The sequence below is a fragment of the Myotis brandtii genome, unplaced genomic scaffold (assembly GCF_000412655.1).
Source record: "Myotis brandtii unplaced genomic scaffold, ASM41265v1 scaffold259, whole genome shotgun sequence".
NCBI classification, from domain to species: domain Eukaryota; kingdom Metazoa; phylum Chordata; class Mammalia; order Chiroptera; family Vespertilionidae; genus Myotis; species Myotis brandtii.
In genome coordinates, this window is record NW_005359840.1 from 5,247,178 (window position 1) to 5,256,822 (window position 9,645).

General features: G+C 37.0%; 1 pseudogene; it reads right to left on the reverse strand.

Annotated features, from left to right (window-relative positions):
* LOC102258329 overlaps positions 1–9,065 on the reverse strand; it is a 34,393-nt pseudogene extending 25,328 nt beyond the window's left edge.
* Positions 9,066–9,645: the final 580 nt, after the last annotated feature.

The following is a 9,645-nucleotide window of genomic DNA, read 5'->3' on the forward strand; positions in this document are numbered from 1 at the left end:
TATATATATATATTCAGCAAGTTTTTATTTGAGCCGCTGAAGTATACTACTTTACTAGTACTATGAGCAGAGGCTATGAGGGTGAATGAGATGTGGTCACTTTCCTAAAGGATCATGAATGTGCTCATTTCATGGAAGGCACACCTTTATTTTTGGATTTTTAAGTCTATAAAGGGTCATTAAAAAAGCCAAAGATGTTTGTAATTATAGTGTTAATCGTAAAGGAATTTGTCTCAGGGGGAAACTGTGTTTCTCTCAAACCCATCCTGCAGTGCTGTCTCACTACTAGATTCAGAGAATGGATGATTAGACTTGAACACCTTTCAATTGCTCCCCCTCCCTGAGGATCTAATGTGCTTACTGTGATAATGCAACATAAAAAGAGTTAACATGGATTCCATTAATGTGCAACTTGCTTAATAGGATTTGTCTCAACTTCAACAACTATCAAGGCAGCTGACATGACCAGCACGACTTCTACACTCAAAATAAATCACACTTTTCATATTTACAGACTCAGATTATATATAAATGCACAATACTATACATAGTTTCTTAATTTTTAGACTGTGTATGTGACTATAAAATTCTGTTGTAATAGATCAGTTTTGTTATGTAGTTACAAAACTTGGTCTCTAACTAAATGTGTCTTTCTGAACTAGGACTTTGGGGAGATGGGAGCTCCTCGAATATTTAATATGAGACATGTGCTAAAACTGTTTATTTTCATGAGTGAGGGGGCATGTGCAGTTAGTTCACAAGACAGAGTCCCACATTTCCTTTTCCTTTCATCGCTAGTGAATATTTTATCCACTAGAATCACCCCCACACATATCTCAAATCAATATGGGTTTACAATTCTTTTCTGCTAACATATATGCATTTATTAAGCACTTGAAAGTACTATACGAATATAATGTTTTTAGGCAAACAAAAAATTGCCTTAGTTTTGGCTACTATATCAAAATGCCGTAACTTGGATGGCTTATAAATAACAGAAATTTAATTCTCACAGTTCTGGAGGCTAGAAGTTCAAGATCAGGGTGCCAACATGGTCTGGTTCTTGTGAGTGGTGTCTTCTGGGTTGCAGACTGCCAACTCACATGGCAGAACTAGGGGGCAAGAACTCCTGGGGTTCCTTTTGGTAAATACTAATCGCATTCATGAGGGCTCTACCATTATGACCTAATTATCTTCCAAAACCACACCTTTTAATATTATCACATTGGGGGCTAGGATTTCAACAAATTAATTTTGGGGGGACACAGACATTCAGTCCATGACAAAATTTTCTAACAAGAATTCCCCAGATGTATCTTACAATATTGTCATTTGCCTCCAAATTGCTAATGCAATGATGCTGTGCAGAGAGTTGTCACTGACAATAATAATAAGCAATAATAATACTATTTACATAGCTCCTTTCATCTTGAATGTTCTTAAAACATCAAATAAAAGAATCATTTTTGATGTGTAACCATCTCTGGGGAAAACTTGGAAGCTATTTAACAGCTGGCCATCAGTTAAAGACAGGAAATGAAGAACATGTTTCCCAGCAGAAACTGCAGGATATACAATGTAATTACCTAATTTGGAATTGGTTTAGGACACTGGAGCTAATTAATGTTCATATCCTTGAAAAAGTGGCATTGGGCAACTAGTGAGTGCAGAGTGATCAGGACTTCAATTGTACATCTTAGCTAAAAGACGAGGCTTCCAATAACAGTGTCTTTGCAAATGCTCATTCACTGCTGCCTGAACACTGAGTGTGAAGCAATCAAGAGAGGTGATCATTTCTTAGCTGGGAATATAATACACACACACACACACACACACACACACACACACACACACACACACAAATATAAAAAGTCTGTGGATTTATTGAGTGAGTTTGCAAATGCAGCAATGTGTCCTAACACCAAATGCCAACTGTTAATTTCACTAGGCAGCTTCCCTGTGTCTTGATTCAACAGTGCAGGTGTACCCCATTACGTGAGGAATCACCAATGAGAAATTCACCATAACCAAAAAGTATAGCGTACATTTAATATATGCTTTCAGAAACCTCACATAAACAGAAATTTGCAAGCAGACAAACAGTTTCCAGGAACATATACAAAATGAGAACTCCAGTTGTCTGTACCTTGCCACAGAAGCAGCAGGATGTGACCAGCTGCTTCTCATATCTCCCGCAGCCTGGTCTTGGATGTGCCATCAAATCTAGGCTGTGGCAGTAGGGGATGAGAAGTTGCCTGCATGAGGCAAGCATTTAAAACTAAAGCAAGGTGGAAAGAGCAGGGCTTCCTGCATCCCATGCCTGAATTGAGTCATGGCTTAAGGCAGGTGGCAGATGTTCTGAGTTAGTGGAATAACTGTACCCCTCTTGTGTTATAATCACCTAGAGGCAGGAACAGAAAAAAAAATTCGGAACACATTACTTACATTCTGATAAAGGTTGATGAAAAAAGATAATTTGTTTGAGAAAAATTTGCTTTAGGAGCAATTTTACTGGGTGGTAATTATTAGCTAAATCAAGTAATGCTCAAATATAGTGAGATCTGCTGCTAATTAAGTGGTTAAATATTGGAAAGACAACAATAATGAAAAAAACTATGAGCACTGAATAAAATGGTGGAGGATAGACAAAAACACCTCTTGAACAGTTCAGCTGGAGAATAAACATTTTATTCGTTTGGTATGTAGTTCTCATGTCTTTATTTCCAGGGATATTTTGATGCCAATAGTGGAGAATGAGGTTATTCCTATCTTCCTAACTCCCACCCCATCACATTAATTAGAAATGACTATAAATATTTAGGATTGGAAGTGGGATGAGGTTGATTTCCTATACTCAACTAATATTGCAAACTATATAAATCCAAATTAAGCAATGTTGAAGAGTGAAATCCAGGATCAAGTACAATCAAGTTTATTTGACATCTTTAGGCATAGGGTCACTTCACTTAAGTGATGTTTCATACAACTGATGTGAATCTCTATTGAGCTGATTTTTAAAAGTTAAACATTAAAAAACAATTTTTAAAAATTATATCTAATGAATATTCATTAAATAATTAATAGAATTATCATTTTAAATAACTCCTGATGATTAAAATAATGATCATTTGTGTTAAAAAAGAGTGATACTCTCAGATGTCATAGACGTTGTAGGGATTTTTGCACAAATGGTTAGCAAAACCATACACTTTATGCTTCAGATTGTTTTTTATAGTTATTCTGCTTCAGGATTGGCAGCTATCAGGTTAAGGTCCCTGCAATGCACCCCCTTTTAAAAAATATGTTTTTATTGATTTCAGAGAGGAAGGGAGAGGGAGAGAGAGATAGAAACATCAATGATGAGAGAGAATCATTGATCAGTTGCCTCCTGCACGCCCCATACTGGGAATCAAGCCCACAGCCCGGGCATGTGCCCTGACATGGAATCAAACCATGACCTCCCGGTTCATAGGTCGATGCTCAACCACTGAGACACGCCAGGCAATACACTCTTTTTTTAACCACAGTTCTAATTTACTGGTGCTGTTGCATTTTGCATTAAGACAAAATAATAAAGCCTGTGAGAATTTGACAGTAATAGGGGTAGCATATTGTATTATTTGCTTGATAACAAATATTTCAGTTGGTAATTATGGATGGCGGAAAACTCAAGGAGTCCAGTCTCCAAATAAATACCAACTTGCAGTTCACAGTACTTCATTAAAAATAACTAATCAGGAAAGAAACAGAGTTATAGGGCCAGGATGGGTGGAAAGAAAAAAAAATTAATGTTAAACCTAAGAAAACAATTCAGAGTCTCAGCCCTCAGTGGAATTTTTTAAAACTGTAGTTTCTTTATAATAACCGTAATGACATAAATCTTAACATTAAGGTGGTAAATGATAAACCTGCATAAACAATCTTAATGATAATTCCAAAGCATCCATTTCAAATTTCTAAAGTTATAACTGGCCAAATCATCTTTCATATTGTCATCCCATCTTTGTACCATCAGTTTTATTAATTCTAGACTGGATCACTGGCGTTAGAATGAGTGTAATAAATATTTTCATATATGCATTTTTTTCTTTTTATTGAATTCATTGAGATGACACTGGTTAACAAAATCATACAAGTTTCAAGTGTATAGTTCTACAATATGTCACCTGTACATTGTATTGTGGGTTCACCAAGCCAAGTCAAGCCTCTGCCCATCACCATTTATCCCCCCATACCCTCCTCCACCTTCTCCCTCTCCTCCCCTGGCAATCATCACACTGTTGTCTGTGTCCATGAGTTTTTTTTTGGTCTTTTTTCCCCCTCAATCCCTTCAACCCCCTCCCACCCAAGCTCCCATCCCAGACAGCTGTCAGCCTGCTCTCATGAGTCTGTCTCTATTTTGCTTGTTAATTCATTTTGTTCATTAGATTCTACATATGAGTGAAATCATATGGTATTTGTCTTTCTCTGGTTGGCTTATTTCACTTAGCATAATAGGACTGCCTTATGACCCAGCAATTCAACTTCTGGAAATTTATCCAAAGAAACCCGGAACACTAATCAGAAAGACTATATGTACCCTTATGTTCATTGCAGCGTTATTTACAATAGCCAAGATTTGGAAGCAGCCCAATTGTCGACTAGTAGATGAGTAGCTAAAAACCTGTGCTACATTTGCACAATTAAATACTATTCAGCTATATAAAAAGAAGAAAACCTTACCCTTTGCATCACATATGTATTTGAAGTTAGATATCATGTCCAACATTAGTCTTCTTGTTCCTCCACTTAAATTATCTGGAGTTGCCTCACCTCTTCTTAAAATAATATGATTTTTGCCCTAGCTAGTTTTACCTAGTGGATAGAGCATCGGCCTGTGGACCAAAGGGCTCTGGGTTCTATTCCAGTCAAGGGCATGTACCTCGGTTGCAGGCTTCTCCCCAGCCTGGGCCCTGTTCAGGGTGTTTCCCTCACACTGATGTTTCTCTCTGTCTTTCCCTCTCTCTTCCACTCTCTCTAAAATCAATGCAAAAATATCCTCGGGTATGGATTAAAAAATAATAATAATATGATTTCATGTCTTCCAATTATCCTGTTTTTCTTCTGTCAATATGTTGCATTTTCTCAATGGGCATTCAAAAGTAGGTGCAATGGTCTGGCTGTGATCTTGCCAATGTAGTCTAAGATTATGTGCTATTTAATCTAAACGGCAATGCTTTTCTGAGTACTTTTGCATTCAAAGCATGCTATATTTTCTTTGCCATCTTTCTGGTATTTTAGGTATTTTAAATCCAATACAGTAGTCCCCCTTATCTGTGAGAGATACATTCCAAGATCCCCAGTGGATGCTTGAAACCACAGATAGTACTGAGCCATATACATACTATTTTTTTCTATTTATATATATTTTTGATAAATTTTAACTTATAAATTAGGTTCAGTTAAAGATTAACAACTAAAAATAAAATAGAACAATTATAACAATGCACTGCAATAAAAGTTATGTGAATGTGGTCTTTCCTAAAATATCTTACTGTTCTGTACTCTCCCACCCTTCTTCTTGGGATGATGTGAGATGATTGAGTGCCTTATTAATTGAGAACTTTCTCCTTTTTACTTAAAAGAAGCTCTTTACTCTTCTCTTTGGCATATCCAAATTGTCCGCATCACTACACTTGTACTTTGGGCCATTATTAACCCCTAGAGTGCCGGGGAGCGCGATCACGCTCCTCCTGTCTTTCGCCAAAAGTGCCGGGAGCGCTTTATTTTAACATTATATGTTTTGTTCAAATTTTTTTCTACTAGTATTTTATAATACAATCAGCAAACAATATATGTCAAAGATGAAAACAAATGTAGTAAAGGTTTCCTTAAGTTTTTGAATATGTAACTTCATTTACTTGCGATTCATAATTTTTTTTCCTAAACTTCTGTACAATCAGCAAAAATGCCTTGGCAATTTTAGCATAGTTCCTAGGATATGGTTGGCACTCAAAGGGTTAAGTAAAATAAGGGTCACTTCAACACAAGCACTGTGATACTGCGAGAGTTAATCTGATAACTGAGATGGCTACTAAGTGACTAATCATAATGGGTGAGTAGTATATACAGCTCTGATATGTTGGGCAAAGGGATGATTCACGTCCAAGGATGGGCAGAGCATCATGAGATTTCACCACTCTGCTGAGAATGGAATTTAATTTAAAAGTTGTGAATTGTTTATCTCTGGAAGTTTTCATTTAATATTTCAGACCGTGGTTGACCACGGGTAACTAAAACCACAGAAAGCAAAACTGTGGATAAGAGGAAGCTACCATATGTAAAGGGTATTTCCGATATAATTTTATATTTTAAAATGGTAGTTCTCAAATATGCTAGATATTATGAATAATGGATAGTTCAATTTTATAGCAGGTGCTTTTCCTACGGTGTCTCTAAGAAACTTTTTGGACAGTTTGTCTAAAGTCGCTTTTTAAAAAAATGATATTTATTGTTGAAACTATTACAGATGTCCCTTTTTATTCCCCCCATTAAACCCTTCCACCTCGCTCCTGATACTCTATCCACTGGGCCAAACTGGCTAGGGCTAACTGTAGTTATTTTTAATATGTTTAACCTTTATATTAGACTTAAGTGATTAACACACCGCCATATTACAGCACTAGATTACTCTGTATTTTACTATATAATTATTTTACCATTGAGTTTTATACTTTTATATATTTTTGTTACTAATTCGCATGCTTTTAGGAACTCCTTTGAGCATTTCTTGTAAGGCATGTCTGTTGGTAATGATGTTTCTCAGCTTTTGCTTACCTGGGAAAGTCTTTACCTCTCTTTCATTCCTGAAGTAAAGTAGCAGAATTTTTCTTCTGCTTGATCAAGCCTAATGTTTGTGCTCTCCATTGCATTTTTATTCAACATTGTATTCTTCAGCTTTATAATTTATGTTTGGTTCTTTTTAATTGTTTATATCTCTCTGTTGGACTTTTAATTTTATTAGTGTATAGTTTTCCTGAGTTCATCGAGCTATCTGTGTTTTTTCTAGCTCACTGAGCTTCCTAAAAACAATTATCTTGCTTTTTTTCCAGTCCATAGATCTCCATTTATTTGGGGTTACTTGATGAAAAATTACTGTTTAGTTTTGTTTTGGTGGTATCATGCTTCCTTGATTTTTTGTTTTGTAATCTTGCATTGATATCTGTGTATCAGATAGAGCAATCACCTTTTCCAGATTATATGGACTGGTTTTAAAGGGAAAGACCTTCACCTGTGAGGATACTAGCTGGGTGGAGTGTGGTGGTCATTTCTCTGAGAAAAACTTACTGTGATAGTATCTGTGCAGCTCCATCAGCTAATCCCAACAGAACAATCTATTGGGATTCAGGCTGAGGAGCACTATGGGGTCCCCCACTATGAAAGCTGCAGGAATTCTGTGACAACAGGGGTTGAGGTCTTCAGTGGCAAAGGCTACTGGAGTACTCCACAGAGCAGGTCACTGGAGACCATAATAACACCCACCGCATGGCTTATACTGACAACCTCCACCTTTTTTGTTCCTGGCTATTCCCAAAGGTCTCAACTAAGCTGATCTCTGGGATTCTTTCTGTGCGGTTATTCTCCATGTTTTGCTCCATTGTGTTGCTAAAGTTATTCTTTGGATTCTTGAGAGCTGCTAGGGCTATTTTGTGGATGCCAATTTATTTTGAGGGGGAAAAGGGATAAAGGCTGGTATCTTCTATTCTAAAGCAAGCTTACTCTGTTATATTTGACAAATTGTAGTATGTCTGTACCCAAATATTCTTTAGATCTGTTTTGTTATACAGGCCATCAATAATGTGTTGATATTGCTTTTTTGATTCTTGATCCTATGAATTTGGTTCACATATTATCAATATGCCCCTTTAGTTCATTGTTTCTTAAATAAACATTTATTGGCTACCTAATTTTTGCCAGACATTGGGATGGTGAATATGAAATATATGACCTCACAGTGTCATAGCCTGTAAGGCCATCCCTACATATAGAAAGCAGATCAGGACTAAGGACAGATTCCTGGGTGTTTCAGTAGAAATATTTCTCTAAGTTGACATTTGTTAATTTAATTGGGACCCTTTGTGTACTGTTGTTTACCATCTCTGAATCAATGTCACTGTCCTAACATCAATCCCACATTTTGGTCCATCTTATGCACAAAGATAATGTGAGGACTTATCATATTCCTTGGAAGAATTTATACACAGTATCTGCAGCATTCTCCTGATTTAGTAAACCTTGAATGGAACGGGAGATAGAAAGAATGGCAAGGGGGGTGCAAGTGATGAGTTATCTGTTTTCATTTGAGAGCATGGGGTAGAATAGCAAAATAGGTAGACTGTAGAAAGGAGATAATAAAGTGAGGGAAGAACAAGGGGAAGAACCAGTTATACAAATAGCAAAATGCTTGTTTGTGAACTCTTTGGGCCTCTGGATAAATGCTGCCAAATAAAAAACATTTTCCATGTGCCTAACGAGAAGACCCAGCTACATGCTGCTTTTCATTTTAGTTATATTTCTAAAACCTATGGTTTGATTTTCAGGAAAACGGTCCTTTTACATTTTCTGAAGGATGCAGTGAATTGCAATGTTCATGTCAGATAGCATTAATCCGAGAAGAAAAGAGGACGGTGTACCTTCAAGAGATGGAGTCATTTTCTTCTGCGTGCTTTCCTTTTCCATCCATCAGGATGACAATGTATGGATCTCTGTGAGTGGAGTTAAACATCTTGACTGCATGCTATCTTCTTCAAAAAGAAAAACAAATCTATGCAAATTAGAAAATAAAAGTGGAGTTGCCTTTAAAAACACACTCCTAAGGTGTTTTGACAAAGAGTAATTCAATGAATCTAGAAATGAAAATTGCATTTTTAGTGGTGCTTTAGTGAGTCTCAGAACATTTCAAATCTGTGATATGATGGAAAAAGCACTTTAATATGAGCAGGGCACTTGGATTCCGGTCCTGGTTACTCTACTAGTTTTCTGTATATTATGGACAACTCACTTACCTTCTCTAATAAGGTCCTCATTCTGACAAATAAGAGGGTTGGACATCATTTCAAAGGTGCTTTTCAGCTCATATTCTGTTCCTTACACAGCAAGCAATGAAACCTCACAATAAATGTTTTCCATGTATTTTTGAAATAGGAGGTTATAAATTAAATCCATTCTACAATAAAAAATTTAAATTTATATTTATTGTTGAAAGTATTACAGATGTCTGCCATTCCCCCTGATTGAGCCCCTCCACCCCATTCCTGCCCCGCCCCCCGCCCCCTGCCACAGGCCTTCACTGCACTACTGTCTGTGTCCATGGGTTATGCATGCATGCATGTAAGTCTTTTGGTTTTATCTCTTCTTAACCTCTCTCCTCCTTCTATCCGAGATTTGTTAGTTTGTTCCATGCTTCCATGTCTCTGGATCTATTTTTTCTCTAAGAATCCTGAAACACCAACCAGAGAGAATATATGCACCCCTATGTTCATAACAGCACTATTTATAATAGCCAAGATCTGGCCCTGGCCAGCGTTGCTCAGTGGTTAGAGTGTTGGACCATGAACTGAAGGCTCCCGGGTTTGATTGGGAGCCTTCAGCTCCTGGTCAAAGGCA